At 36.6% G+C, this 14,827-nt stretch overlaps 1 protein-coding gene across 4 annotated transcripts in view; it reads right to left on the reverse strand.

The window, feature by feature from the left end:
- Positions 1-14,827, reverse strand: part of BRINP3 (BMP/retinoic acid inducible neural specific 3) — a 227,506-nt gene that overhangs the window by 2,211 nt on the left and 210,468 nt on the right. The window lies entirely within an intron of this gene.

The raw sequence follows: 14,827 nt of genomic DNA on the forward strand, positions 1-14,827 counted from the left end.
ATTATCTTCTTTCTTTGTCTGTATTTTTTAGTTCTTATTAATCCTATCAATACACAATTTAAAGAACTTGTTTTGGCTGCTGTAGAGTCAGATCTATTGTTGCCACATGAATGACGATGGTTGCACTGTTTCTTCCCTTTTCATTGCATTGTTTCAAAGAGAAAATGCAAGAGCCTCATTTACTGCTGACTTACTTTTTAAGTTACATCTGAATTTGTCTCAAGCATTGAATAGTTCAGAAATCTTAATATTTTTTTCTGACTATAAAATAAATGCTAAAACTAAAAATCTATGTCATCTCAAAGTCTGAGTCTTTAGAAACATGAAAATAAAGATCAGTAAAATTACATCATTGTATACTCTGGTGGCTTTGTTTAATCTTTTTTTTTCCTTTCTCTTTTTTTGGTTGGGACGGGAATCTTGGTTGTTTTGTGCTGGTTGTTTTGGTTTTTTTTATATACATATAATCTGCTAGTATTTTCTAGAAGTTTAAGTAAATATAACATCCATGACATGAACAACTTAACACCATTCTTCTTTGTGCTTATTTGAAAGTCAACATTAAGCAAAAATATTTTGGCAAGCTTATTCCTTCTTCTCCTGATTAAAAATCATAATGTCCATTCTACAAGCAAGGTCAATGCCACAATATAAAAGTTACTCCAAAACTGAGTAGAACATTAAAGCTATTGCTCTCCCAGGTGGAATGGAAAGTTCCCATGTACTTTGTCCGGGTTGTTACGACAGTAATCTGTACCTATTGAGCTTGCCCTGGCAGCTCACAGGAACTGCAGTTCAGATGTGTTATGACCCTGTTTCCCATTATGGGATGAACTTTGCAGCCAGGCTATGTGTCACATTGGATGATGTGCTGTAAAGATTTTCTGTGTATCACAGAGTGTCAACCACAGAGACTAAATCCGCTTGGCTCACTCACACAAAACCTTAACCATGCTACATAGTTCGTAGCATCTGAGGATATGTTTGCATGATATATTCTAGTCAGAAGAAAGCTAACTGTGCCTGAACTCCAAAGCCAAACAGAGCCACATGACAACATTAGTTTTTCAGCAGAGATTAGTAACTTGGATTTGGCATTGTGCTAGTATGGACAAGAAATTTCTGTATGGCTGGGAGGCTAAGCATTTATCCTGGCTTGGAGCTCAGGCATAGTTAGCTTTAAACTACACATCAGCTATGAGGCCAGGGGATACACCATACCAGACACAGCTGGTTCCAGATGGTTCCAGCTGGTTCCAGCCAGTTGTTGTTATCTCGACCCACAAGCTTTTTTTATCTTATTTCCTCCTCCCCTCCTGCTGAAGAGGGTGAGTGAGAGAGCAGCTGGGTGGGTGGGCATCTGGCAGCCAGCCTAGGTTAATCCGCCACATAAGGTAAGCAAGATAATTTGCAGCTTTAAGTTGATCCCTGTTATGTTTCAGCTACCCTTTCTTCCTCTTAGATCTAGTGGATAGGATTACAGTTGTTGGGGTTTTTTTATATTATATTGCTATTTATTATTCTGATTATTATTTGGCATTTAAATAAGTCAAAGAATGTTCTGCACATTATTTTTTTTTATATAGAGGAACTTCTGGGAAAAGAAGGGGATTACTCCTCCTGTGGATACATCTGAGCATGGTTAGATGGGACAAGTATCTGGAATGCAGGGTGCACCAGGCAAAGAAAGAAAGGGAGACTGTGGCATTACTGCACATTGATGAAGAGAAGGGAGCTGGGAAAGGAGGGAAGGAATTCTCTTGATTCGTGGAGGTGATGGAAAGAGGGAGACCTGGCAAGGAAGATGGCACCGTTGGAAGAGGAGAATTTTCTACTATTGGAATAAGCCTATTTAAACCAGCAAAATTAATTTACTGGCAAGGGTTGATTTGGTTTGGGTTACTCACTTCTCCAGACACATGGTCTTTAAAACATTTTTTTCCTTATTAATGATCCAATATACTGTTTCCATTATTGTGAGAAGTAAAATCTTTAATGTCGCTTTTTTGTCCTTTTTATTTTTAATGAGCCTACCTTCCTTCTTTTTTTGTTAAGGGATAGAAGAAGCAGTCTAAAAGTCTGCGTGAAATTATATAGCTGCACAATTAAGTAAGTTTACTTTCTAAAACTTAGTTATCAGTTTATAACTTAGTATTAGCTTATTAAAACAACTATATCTTTGATCGTTAGCAGTTGCAAGACCAAGAACTTCAGAGGGAAGGAGGTTTTCTCCTTATTCCAAATAAAGTTCTAAACAAAAACCTTTTAATACTTTTTACCTTATTTTGATTTCTTTTACCTGGTTTTAGCCAGAGAAAATTCAAGAAGTTCTACTTGTAGTTGTTTGTCTTTGATCAGTTTACAAACATAAATTCTTTTTTAAAAAATAAAATCAACTGCCTTACTCAAATGCTTTTTTTTGAAGTTGTCATTAAGGAATGCTGTTACTCTTTGTAAATTTATTACTTTCACCCAAGTCAATTAAGTAAATTAAGTGAAAGTACATAAAATGTAAGCAATACCTACTTTATTTAAGCCACTCATCCTTAATTAGATAAATTCACACTGGAATGTCATTCTGAAAGCTTTCTTTTTATCCTAGAAATAAAAGACATGTAAAATTCTGGACCCTGCAGTCAAGGAGAAAGGCTTGGTTAGAAGCAGATGCCTCCCACAGGTCAACACCTGGCTGAACAGCTGTTGCAGTCAGACAGGCAGGTCTTAGGCTTTTACAGCCACTGAATCCTCTTTGAGGATGGATGGCATCTGGGGAGAGATGTGATCTAACAGAAAAAAATGGGTGACATCTTAAGCAATAAATTTGCTGACCTCATGAGAAGAGCTTCAAGCAATTTTAGCTTGGGCCTGGAGTCAAAAATGGGGACTAGGGAAAAAAGTGTCTGGGAAAAACACTCCCACCAGAAAGTGGTGCTACTAGGGACCCATCTCAAGTGCCAAGACACAGATGCAAACAGTGTGGGAAACAGGCACAAGACATGGACACAGTTGGAATGCTGTGACTTCATTGGGATCACAGAGATGTAGTGGGATTAGCCTGGGGTGCTTGTGATGGATGAATAGAGACTCTAATGAGAACAGGTGGGCAGGGGCGATAGCTGCACTCCACACCAAGGCGTACTTTGAACTAAAACTTTGGTATTGAATGAGCAATGAACTGGTCAGGATCTTAAGAGCTGGAATCAGAGAGGCTGGCAATAGGGACACCATGGTCAGAATCTGCTATAGTAGTTAGTAGTCTGGGTACGAGGTGAGGCTGCCATAAGAGGTAAAACAGCCCAGGTGATGTGTTTGGTCTTCAAGAATGATGTCCTTATAGCATAGTAGTCCATTTGGATGTGCAGGAAGTTGAGCAGGCACAGCAAGAGGCCAACGTGAATGCATGTGGAACTCCTGTCTCAGCTCAAATACCAAGAAGTCTACCTAAGTTGAAAGCTGGGATAGGCTACTTGGGAGGACTACAGAAACATGGACTGGACATACAGTGATTAAATTACATGACATTTCAAAACAGGCTGAGTTTTGAAATGAGTAAGCAATGTGAGTGATAACAAAAAGGACTTCTACATGTACATTTTCAGCAAGTCAGACCAAGGAAAACAGAGGCCTGCTGCTGAAGGAGAAAGGAGACCTAGCAACAGATATGATTAATGTATTTAGTGTCTTCTTTGCTTTGTTGTTATCTAACAAGATCTGTTCTAAGGCAGAGAAATGCGAAGTCCTGCACCTGGAACCAGAAAAACCTTATGCAACAGTTCAGGCTGGGTATACTGCCTAGAAAAGTGCTTTATGGGAAAACACCTGAGATCCTAGCAGATATGAAGCTGAACAGCTGAACATGAGCTGGGACTATTGTCTTGTGGAAAAGAAGACAAAGCTCATTAGTAGAGCCAACAGGTCAAGGGCAGCAAATATTCCCTGGTGTTTGGTACTTGCAAAATGGAATCTGGGACATTGTGTCTGGATTTAAAACATCTGTACAAGAGAGTTATCAACAGACTAGAGCAAGTCCAGTGAAGGGCCACCAAGATGTTCAGAGGGCTGGAGCACATAACATATGAGGAGAGCCTGAAGGAACTGGATTTGTTTAGGCTGAGGAACATAAGACTAAAGGAGGATCTAAATGCTGTCTCCAAATACCTTCTGGAAGGATGTAGAGAAGATGGGCCTAGACACTTCTCCAAGGTGCATAGTAAAAGGATAAGAAACAGTGCACGCAAAAGTTGTAGCAAAGCAATTTTGGTTAGAAAAAAGGAAATATTCTTCATTGTGAGGTTGGCCAAACACTATAAGAAGTTGATGAATGAGATCTAGAATCTCCACCACTGAAGATGTTATAAACTTGATGGTTCAAGGCCCTGACCAAACTTTGAAGGTGACCCTGGTTTAGCCAGATGACTTGCAAAGGTCCTTTACAACCTAATTTAGTCTATGATTCTATGGTTCTGTTTTCATTTTACTTGTAGGTGGAATGTTTGAATTACAAAAAATATTATTAGAAATATTACAATCAGTACATAACTACACTGCTTTAGAGAGAGATTTTTATGTACTTCTACAACTTCATGTTTTAAGATACTGCCCTCCCTCAGTGCCTATTGCCAGTAGAAGTAGGGTGGATCTCTAATACCTACAGAGAAAAAGAACCTCTCTTCCTGGATAACATATAAGCCATCCAAGACTTTGCTACTTTTCCTGACCTCATTATACAAGACCAACCTAGACCAATAAAGACCACTGAACTGTATAATATCCTCCACAAGAACCTCAGCCACAGGTTGACAGAAAATTTCACACAAATGAATGACATTCTGATTCAGTAATTACTCTTATGTTATGCCACATAGTTCTGAAAACATGACTCAAATGCAAAACTGTTCAAGGAAAATCAAAACATTGGGTAAATATCTTTTCAGATTTTAAAGGGATCCAGTTTTCTTTTTTCTTTTAGCTAATTTTGCCATTGCCTCCAGACAATGGCAGAGTGTGGGAACATTTTTTGAAGCTCAGTGCACTTAGCATGAGACAAACAAAATCTCACTTTTCTTCCAGGTAATTATTTTCTTCACATAAGATTCAGCCAATGTCAGTTATTGCTTGTTGCCATCCATTAGATTTCCTTTTTCTACTATAGTAGGTCTAATTATTCTTTAATTTTCTGTTAGTTGGCTGAACTAGTGCTTGGTTGTCTATGTACTCTATGCAAACTTCAGTATACCACTCCTAATTCCTTTCTTTCATTATTCACGATTTGACATATTCAAGATCCACTCTTTAGTCTGACTCCAGAAAGATTTTATTAACTCTGTCATAGGACTTCATTTTATTTTCCCACTATTTCTTTTTTTTTCAAAGTTGGGTTGATATGTGACGCCTACAGAAGTCACTAAGAAAAACTGTTTACTTTGATAGGGATAGAATCTGAATCTCTGACTTAAGCTCCTTAAGTCCAAGTTAAAGTTAATAGGAAGCTTTGCTCAAAATTTAGTATACTTTTATTCTTCTCTTCAAGTGTAATAAATTCTTGGTATTTCATTCCTCACCACATTGTTCCATACACATTCCCAGTGTTGTTTTACCTTTAATCAGTTTTACTTAATCATTTATATTCTCATTGTGTTAATGGGGCACTAGTGACAAAGACTGCTTATCTTTAGCAATTGCTTCTTGTTTATAGAAGTTAATAAATAAATTAAGACAATTAGCTTCTGAGGGAGGGTTGAAAGAGCTCTCTAATTACTCTTTTAATGACACAGCAAACATTATTATTTGATTTGGACAATTATTTACTGTCCTGATGTGTTAGTTTTCCAAACATTGAGATATAGCACTTGTGACTTCCAATTCTAGTGAAACCAGCAAGAATCTTTCTTGCTATTTCAATGCGCTTCAAATCAAAATGGGATGCCTGAAACATCTGTGCATTCATCATCATGTAAAATTATGTGATAAGCTATAATCAAAAAGCTATTTTTGGTGAATCGCACACCTGAAATCACAACTTTACTTTAGAAATAAAGTGATATTTAATTTAATGAAATAAAATACTTTATAAGTGTAGGATACTTCTTATCAAATTATATAATGAATTAGAGCTCCCTGGAAATTCTTTAGAATTTTTTAAGACTTCATTTGTTTATTAATATTGAGTCATTGAAATCAACTTTTCAAAAGCAGCACAAAGTTACAAAAGAAGTGCTAAGTCCAGGATGGAATTTCTATGAAAACATAAATATTATTGATTGTCCTGTTAGCTGAATATCTGTTGTCTTTATAGGAAGTAGACCATCAAGCCTCTGCTCTGACTTATGCAGAGTAGAACACTGAGCCAGATAACCCATACAATCACATACTCCTACCCTTTAGTTAAGACCCCTAAATTGGCTCTCCACTATTCTGAGGTTTCAGTCTCACCTTTGACTGCAAAGAGTTTCTAGTCACGTGAACCACATCTTTTGTGTGGATGAACATGTCCCTCTATCCCCATTTAATTTGTTTGATCATATACATCAATATGAATATACTTAGTTGTGTGCAACAATATTCCACAAATTTTCCCAATTCTTAAAATTTACTGGGAAACAAATTGTTAACTAATTAAGGTTTAATAACAGCTCTAGCTTCACCTACTTACATGCAACACTTTTTTCCTACTATACTACCAGATCAGGCTGCTGTTGCTGGATGACGAGACTCTTTTGTGGGTAAACCTTCTGTTGCATAGAATGCACCAAGCAGTGAGCTACCATGCTTTCAGCTAGAATACTTACAGGGTAAAGAAAGCCTGCCATATAATCTCACATTTACACAAGCATGATAAAAAATAGGATAATCTTACAGAAATTAATGTTATCATTTAACATCAGCCAAGTTTCTGATGAGAATCATCTTAATGAGAAATATAACTCTTAAGTGTTTTGATAGATGAAAGAATTCTACATGAAGTTGCACTGCATTATGTCTTTATGAAATGCTCTCCAATTCTTAATTCTAAAGTGCATTTAAAATATTTTACAATTTTTTTTTGTTATGAAATAACTTTACTTTCAAAAAAAATTATTTGAACAATAACAGTTGCAAGTTTAATCCAAAACATGTGCTTACTCTTGTTCAATACACTGTAACATTAAATGTAAGAAAAAAGCGGTATGGTCACCCTATATAATAGCTGTAGCAAGTATTTAATCATGATACGTCACTTTTACCTCCTTCTCTGCCTCACTAAGTGCTTAACATCTGTTGTACATCAGATGGCTCAGTAGCAGATGATGAGTACTCAGTGAGGCAGATGGTAAGTAGAAAAATGAAGACAATTTAATAAGTGTATAGGCAGTAAAATACCCATTACCTATTTTTCCCTCCTTTGGAGGCTGAGTCCAGTATAAATCTGTAAGACAGAAACATCAACACCAAATGCACTTACAGGCATCTCTAAAATGTCCTACTCTTGATCTTGTGCGATCACCTCTTGGGAAGGACAAATAAGACTCCACGTACTTTGTTTCTGTGCTGTGATTCATAACAAGAACATTAATTGCTACTAAATTTGATAATGGTCTTTATGTGAATGCACTTTTCTTCTGGGAATCAGGGTAAAACTACCAACTGTACAGTCACCAGAAGGCCAGTGAGTGATTAGAAGAATGGATGCTTTTAGTTTATTCAGCCTCACAAAATTAAAGCAGTACTATAATCACCGCTCAAATAAACATGGTTGAAATTATTTTACTATGGCTCGTGTAACAGGTATGTCAGTGAGACTCTCAATGACAGCTGCAAATCATACTCAAAAAGATGATAAACAGAAGCAGTGCAGCTGTTCTAGGTTCACAGCTTACAATTTCACAGCTGCTCCACCTGAGACAGATACTTTAAAGCTGATTCAAAAGTCTGAGCTAGCTATGTGGACTATGGTGAAAACACGGTAAGCAAGCTGTGAAGTAAAGAAGGAATATGATACTTTTCTGAATGTATATAATGGAAAGAAAAGTCTTTACCTAGAGGGATGCCTTTGTAAAAAAATCCCCTGTCAGCATACACAGAAAGGATATTAATTAGCTATGAAATTTTTATGGAAATGTTGTTTCCATATGCTAAAATTGCTTCCAGCATAGAAGTGGATGGGGTAACTACAGAAATCTAGCTCTGTGTGAGACTCCTCTATGGTGGCTATGCTACAGGAAAGGTGCCGGATGAACCAGGAGGTTGATTCTGGGATTATGTTGCTGGGATTAACAATCTAAACTGAATCTACATTGATATATGGAATTAAAATACCCTTTTAATCACATTTAAGGAGAATCTCTGAAGATCCTCCAGCCCTTGTGCCACCATTCTGCAGCTGTTGCCCCCTCACCTTCTTAAAGCTGATACTCTATATTTTAAAATCAATAATGTACGTCACTGTTAAATTCCAGATAGTCTTTCTTTTATGAGAAGTAGAGGAGTTAAGCCCCTCTATTAAATGATATAAATTTGTCACACCCCATAGAACAAAACTGCCATGAGTTACATGGTATTCCAGATTAAACAGTATTTTGACATTAAAATATTTAATATTTTAGAGGATATTTCTAGTTATCCTGTTATGAATTTATTTACAAAGATTTGTAGCTTTAACTATGCTAATGTTGCACCCTTTTAATTTTCATAACAAAGTTTTTCTAGTATGAAACATTTCTGCCACACACACCAAAGGATGATTATAGAAAAACCATTTTAAGATAACATACCCACAATTTTTTGACACAGCTATAACCTTAATAATCATTGTGCTATATTGAAATAGGAATCAAACTGCTTTGTAGTACCAGCTATTTATTTAAAGAAGTTCAAATCAGAGACAAGATTTGAAAGCTTTTACTAAATAATGATCCATAGTGCAGCAGGGACAAAGGAAATACTAGTCAAATTAATTAATGGTGTCAGAAGCAGAACTAAAGGAATCAGAGGTGTTAGGAAAAATAAGAATTTTCATGTACAGGAGGAAGAAAGATTCCACAGATACACAAAAAAAAACCCAATCAGCCCCCCCCCCCCCAAAAAAAAAAGCCACAAGCAAACAAAAAACCCGAACAAACCACCCCATGCATATTTCTTGAAGTCACTCATCTGTTATGTATCTCTGTATGTGTGTACTTGTGTTTGTAGTGCTAGATGAGTGCAAAACTCATCTTGGGCCACGGATTATCCATCAGTGGAATTTTAGGGGAACTTTTCCAGGTGTATATTAGAGTGTAATTATAAAAAAAAAAAATATGAAGTTATAAAAAACTTATCTAGATGTGTCAATGATAGTCAGATTAATGTGCCCCTTTAAGATATTAGAAAAATAACAACCAAGCTTACTGTAACATAATCAGCATTTTTTGTATGACGGAAAACCAAGGAAGTGTCATAAAATTGGACAACTTGAAAGTAGACACACACCTCCCTCCTGCCTTTGCAGAGAGAGATAATGCCACATACACAACTGTACATAATCACAAAATCATACAATGGTTTAGGTTGGAAGGGACCTTTAAAGATCATCCAGTCCAACCCTCCACCATGGACAGGGACATCTTCCACTAGATTAGGTTGCTCGAAGCCCTGTCCAACCTGACCTTGAACATTTCCAATGATGGGGCATCCGCAGCTTCTCTGGGTGATCTGTTCCGGTGTCTCACCACCCTCATCCTAAAAAAAATTCTTAAGTCCAGTCTAAATCTATCCTCTTTCAGTTTAAAACCATTAACCTTTGTCCTGTCACTACAGGCTTTGGTAAAAAGTCTCTCGCCATCTTTCTTATAAGCCCCCTTCATATATTGAAAGGCCACAATAAGGTGTCTCCGGAGCCTTCTCTTCTCCAGGCTGAACAACCCCAACTCTCTCAGCCTGTCTTCATAGCAGAGGTGTTCCAGCCCTCTGATCATTTTTGTGGCCCTCCTCTAGACCTGCTCTAATAGGTCCATGTCTTTCTTATGGTGGGGGCCCCAGAACTCGATGCAATACTGCAGGTGGGGTCTCACAAGAGCAGAGTAGAGGGGGAAAATCACCTCCCTTGACCTGCTGGCCACGCTTCTTTTGATGCAGCCCAGGATATGGTTGGTTTTCTGGGCTGCAAGTACACATTGCTGGCTCATGTGCAGCTTTTCATCCACCAGTACCCCCAAGTCCTTCTCCGCAGGGCTGCTCTCAATCCATTCATCTCGCAGTCTGTACTGATATTGGGTATTGCCCTGATTGTTTCCCTGCACTATTGCTAACCTTTCCCTCCCAGATGGATTTATTAGCTTTGAAAGAAATTCACATTAGTATAGCTTGAGCAATGGCCACTTGAAGCTCTTTGCTCTGTGTTCAGCTGCCCATAAGGTAGATGTAACAATGAATGAACTGAAGTGAAGGAACACTCTGGCTTAGAAAAAGAAGAAATATTAAAAAGGGTTTTGAAATGAAAATATCTTCCACTGAATAATGTAAGATGGAAGTGTAAAAGTAGCTAATGTAGGGGTGTCTTTGGATCTTAAAATACATAGAGCTACAAAGTAATTGTACTATAATTATGAGGACAGAGCTTCATCAGATTGCTTGTATATGCTGGCATAAATCTAATTTTAATCCTTAACCTGTAGGAGGAAGGGAGCCAGTAGGGGCTACTAAGACCAACTGGATTCCCTTGTCAACTTGCATCCTGAGACCGAATGCACAAGTTCAAAGATAGTCTAAGATGCAGCTATATGAACTGCATTTGCAACAATAAAAAAAATGTACCAGCAGCTCTAGTTTGCAGTGGAAATTCTAGAGTTAACATGAAAAAATAGCCTTGACTGAAAGGTTTTCATATGTAATGCAGCAGATCACAAAAACTATTGCAAAATGCATGCAGATTACTGTATGTTTTAATGTTGTACTTAGGATAGGAAGAAGCAGCATCCAAATTCTTGGAGTATTTTATTGAAAACAGGAGTAAAATAAAAAGTTTAGAAAGTTGAGTTTCTGAGCTGGAATCTTTCAAACATATTGTAGGATAATTAAAAATCATGTGAAAGGCTAATGGCTCTAAACCATACTAAAAATGAAAAAAAAAACTGTGCTGACAAAAGCACCCAAAGTTTTAATTGTGGTGAGGGGCAAATCTGGATATGGAAAGAGATTTTGTGCCAGAAAAATCAGCCATCAATTGTATGATTTTTCTGGAATTAAACCTCATTACTACAGGTAAAATCATAGCCTCAATAACAGCCAGTAGCAGAAAGGCAAGTCCATGATTACATCTGTGAAACTGATACAAGACCATTATAGTTTTCTGTTTTCCTACTGGTTTTGAGACAGGACCTCTGTTCCTGTTTTAGATACCCTTATTCCCAGATACAAATAACTGAAACAAAAATTAAAAAAATCTGTTTCTATTCCTGTAAAATTTGTTACAGCTATAATTATGGAGGTAGAGAAAATATGGATTCTGTTCCTGGCTCCTTCACCATCTTTCTGTATGACCATAACAATTAACAAGTCACTTGCCCTTTTCCTTTGATATTGATCAATTTTTTTCCCACTGTTTGCCAGTTGGATTATAAATTTAGTTGCCTTTAGATGCTACTGTAATATAAACAGCAATAATATGTCATTTTCTTTCATTGTGTAGAATCAGAACTATTACACCAAAGCACGAATCTCCCAGTAAATAGTAATGGTTTTAATTAAAGAATACAAAAGTCGGTTCTGTATTCATAACTCACTTAACATGGTATTAAGCAAAATAAAATAAAATAAGATTCTGAGATCAGTGTGCTTTTTTTGTCTCATGTTATAATAACTGAAAATAACTTCAAATAACTATAATTTTGAGCAAACCCTTAAAGTTTTAATATAGGCACAAAATACGTTACAGAAGAAAGGTTAGGTTTTCTGCCATATGCTTGAATAAATTGTGAGGACACCCTTAAATTTCTGAAGGAAAATCAAAGGCTATCTAGAAAAGTTGTATCACTTAATAGTGTATAATTCTTGTAATATGTCATTTGTGTAATGGTCCTAAATAGGGAGACTATTAATATAAATGACCAGAGGTTGCATGTATATGATATGAATTAGGAGACAGTATAGTAATTATAATGCTTATAAGTAAATATCAAGTAGTTGCATCTCTTCTGAAATTTTTGTCTTCCTTAAACAAACAAACAAACGAACATACCCACAGCCTGAAATGCAATGTATAAGTTGATAGAAAGGCTGACACTGGGTGAACAAAAGAACAATTTTCTGCACAATGATCTGCAAAAAAGGAAAATTAGTATAGATAACTGAGGGACAGGAACCACAGTCCCACCTTAGGAAGCTGTGCAAATTTGTTTTGGAATATATACAATTATACAAAGATTAAGTGATTTACCGTATAGAACTATTCTCACTCACCCACCAACTGCTGATTGCTGAGAAAAAAAGTCTACATACACAATTCAGAATAATAATCTTTCTCACAGATTGCTGAAACCTTCATACTTTTTGCTCATCAATATAACTAGCTCACTCTGGTTACAATAACGCACAGGAGCAAAAAGCAATTGTGATGTCAGTGGCAGAAGCCAGGATATGTAACATGTCTTGGTAACCCCTCTGAATTTCTTCTGGCAGAACCACATGAAAATATGCATTGTGGTATGTACCACCACTGAAGTTCATTAACTCCTGTAGAAAACTTTGTAACTCTGTCAAAAACTCAAAGTTGTTAGGATATCTCACAGATATCTAATTGAACTTTGCTTGTTTATTGTTTTTTTTTCCGGACATTTTATTTGTTTTAGAAAACATAGTTAGGGCAATCTGTTTTATTCATAGTTTTATTTTCTGCATCAGCATTTTAACTGTTAAAGTAAATCACAGACGCTGGAGTGCAGCAGTGGGACTGTGTGCAAATCCCCTCCCTCTGAGAAGAGTGTATGAAGGGTAATCAACTATAAATCATACCCTGAAGTGACAACTCTTGTTGCAAAGAAAGAACATATTACTTCTGTTATGCTATTTATCTAGATATTTGATCTCATTCTGTTGAGCTGATCCCCTCCTCGTTATTCCTTGTTTTTATATACCATAATACTAAAGGGTAGAAAGAAAATCTCCCCATGCCTAACAGCTTCCTTAATATCTTTCAATTTTTATTTAAGGAAGTATAGTTAAAAAAAAATAATCCAAACCACAAACATTTTAGTCCCTTTTAAATTCCTTCTTTGTGAAACTAACATGCCGCTGCTGGAAGGAATTAATTTAAGGAGCCTGTCTTTCACAAAGAATTTCTGAAAGTTAACATTAATAACCAGAAGTGGATTGGAACAGACAAGATTTACTTGTAGGAAAAAAAAAAACCTCTTAAAGAATATATTCTTCTGGCAAGTGACATATAACATTTCAGAGCCTACAACAGTTATTTTATTAACATAGTTATTTTAAATATCTTTCATTATAAGCACTGTGGGGTACTAAAGACTCTGGAAGAACTCTATCGTTAACAAGGTCTCTAGTATGCTTTCTATATATATCTCTGTGTGTGTATATATATAAGCATACACTCCTTCTTAATACCCTAGGCTCTCTGTGAAAGATTTATCTGCCCTTTCCAGAAGGCCGGATGCTCTCACCTGAGGGGGAGGGGGGGAAGAAGCAGCTACAAAAATTCCCTAAAATGTCCTCCTGAACTCAGTCTCAGGGGCTGCAACTGAACCAAGGAAACAAGGGTCATGATGGCATTAGGGGAATGATGATGATTCTATTTAATGGAAATAAAGTGAGATAAACTTGAATTTTTTATTTGGGACAGAGAAATTATAAGTTTCCCACATACATAAAGCAGTGCAAGACTGACTTTAAAAAAAAAAAAAAAGAACTATGCTGAATAATTGTAGTGTCATTTGCTGATCACAACCCAAAACTTCAGAGAAACCATGTGTACGGTATGCTTATGTCTAGCTGTTAAAATGTACTTCTGTTAAATGGGGTTTCTGATATGAAATTTGTATTGAAATGCAAGCAGCTTGCTTATTTCTGGAGAGTTACGTAAAGGGAGATTGATGCACAAGATACAGAAATGTGCAATGCTGCCCTCAGTTATTACAGAATGAAATGCCATGTACAGCAACTTGCTGTCTTTTGCTTGATGTATTTGGATGTCATATGTATTCATCTTGGAACCTATATACAGAGCAAATACCTCTTTTTTTTTACCTCGTACAAAATTGTACAATTCGTGTAGTTCAATATCTTTGCATTTTTGACCAGTCAAGCTCAGAAAGGATGGTTAAACTTTAAGATTGCGAATCAGGTCATGAAACATGAAGAATTTCATAGTGATAGTTCTTAAATAGTTAATTACTAGAGTTACAGTACTACCAAGATGTCCCAAAAAGGATTCCATCCATTCTCAACACTCTATTGTGCTTTCTATTGTATTTATAATAAAAGCGACAACAGAAAAAGCCTGAAGACATGTCCCTATGGAAAATGCCAACCTGCCTCAAGAGTCTTTGCTTTGAAGAGTTTCCAATCTAAGTGCAAAACAGACAAAAGGAATAGAAATAGGATATAGGATGCGCTCACAAAGGCTTTAGAGGTTGTAGTGAGGGGATGATGAGAACTGGAGGTGGATAACTGCAGAGCCACTGCCTAAAGTACAAGCCTGGATCTTTAATATTCCCTCTGTCCTGCAGAGGATTTCCTACTGTGCATGGTGAATACCACTGTATAACAAGGAATAGCCACAAAAATATCCCTAATGTCCTCAGGCAAACATATCATCCATTATTTCTCCTGTTTATCCAATACACAATCCATCTGC

This window comes from Nipponia nippon, unplaced genomic scaffold (genome assembly GCF_047370975.1).
Source record: "Nipponia nippon isolate SJK-2023a ecotype South Korea unplaced genomic scaffold, ASM4737097v1 scaffold_5, whole genome shotgun sequence".
In the NCBI taxonomy this organism is placed as follows: domain Eukaryota; kingdom Metazoa; phylum Chordata; class Aves; order Pelecaniformes; family Threskiornithidae; genus Nipponia; species Nipponia nippon.